This window comes from Diaphorina citri, unplaced genomic scaffold (assembly GCF_000475195.1).
Source record: "Diaphorina citri unplaced genomic scaffold, Diaci psyllid genome assembly version 1.1 scaffold13265, whole genome shotgun sequence".
NCBI classification, from domain to species: Eukaryota; Metazoa; Arthropoda; class Insecta; order Hemiptera; family Psyllidae; genus Diaphorina; species Diaphorina citri.
The window spans coordinates 1-1363 of record NW_007390633.1 but is presented as its reverse complement, the minus strand read 5'-3'; the positions used below and the strand labels follow the sequence as shown (position 1 = coordinate 1363).

General features: G+C 39.6%; 1 long non-coding RNA gene across 1 annotated transcript; it reads left to right on the top strand.

The window, feature by feature from the left end:
* Positions 1–520, top strand: LOC113473042. The gene is made up of 2 exons (XR_003395129.1): positions 1–59; positions 474–520. It is a non-coding gene; the product is annotated as an uncharacterized LOC113473042 (long non-coding RNA).
* The last annotated feature ends 843 nt before the right edge of the window (positions 521–1363 follow it).

The following is a 1363-nucleotide window of genomic DNA, read 5'->3' as shown; positions in this document are numbered from 1 at the left end:
CTCATGGCTGATGGAAGCCTCAAAGTTTGCCTGTTTGGAAACACAGAGATCTCATTAAGGTGAGGGAAACCTAGACTTTTAACTGTCAAGGTTTTAGTGACGTTGGTTTTACCCTGCCCCTTTATTTGGCGGTAGTTTACACGCCTACTTACATTAACGTCACCCAGTCTGAGTGGGACTGCGAAAAGTCAGTCTCAGAGAACCCATCCGGATTCCAACCACGCCCAACGTTACTTGACTTCAATAATCCATTGGGACTGTTGCATTCATTGTGCTATCACCGCTGTTAAAAAGCATTTTGTTCAATTGATTCTTTATTATATCAACGTTATAAACCCCGTCACATGAGAAAGGTACCATGCCTATCTCACGGACACGGAATGCAAAAGGAAGCACCCCGTAACGCTATCGGCAAATGACAATATAAAGTCATAAGTCATAACACCTATAACTAACATCCCATCTTATTACAGGGATGCATTGCGAGGAGGTTGCAGCGAGGAAGATCTAGTCACCATGATAGAGGCTGCAGTCAAGAGGAAAAAGAAACAGCATGCAGGTAAGAAGTCCTTGGTTTGATTCTTCCCTTTGGATAAACTTCATGTTCAAATTTCGATGTAAATTTGTCAAATGGAATTTGTTTTAGGGCCAGTGTGGTGATTGAGGAATTGGTTATGGAGTGCTTTGTCTTGCTTTGTTGAACTTTGAGTTTCGTGGAAGAACTTCGGGTAGGGGAAAACATTCCGGATGGTAGGAAAATCTCGTAAAAATTATGTAAAGCACTAAGTGGGAATCCTGTAAAATATTCAATGAAATAATATTTGTGACTTGCCTTGAGATATCTCGTTTATTACGACAGTTGAGACTATGGCTTTTCGTTGCAATAATTACATTTAGCTTTGTAATTAACGTGAATCTTCAGGTAAACCTCATAATAAGGAAGATCTAGTCACCATGATAGAGGCTGCGGTCAAGAGGAAAAAGAAACAGCATGCAGGTAAGAAGTCCTTGGTTTGATTCTTCCCTCTGGATAAACTTTATGTTCAAATTTCGATGTAAATTTGTCAAATGGAATTTGTTTTAGGGCCAGTGTGTTGATTGAGGAATTGGTTATGGAGTGCTTTGTCTTGCTTTGTTGAACTTTGAGATAAAGCCGTTGTATAGTTAAATTGATGGAATAATCCGGTTTCTTGGAAGAACTTCGGGTAGGGGGAAAACATTCCGGATGGTAGGAAAAGCTTGTAGAAATTACGTAAAGCACTAAGTGGGAATCCTGTAAAACATCCAAAGAAATAATATTTGTGACTTGCCTTGAGATATCCCGTCCCCTAGACTTGACTTTTAATAATCAGGTTCTTTTCTT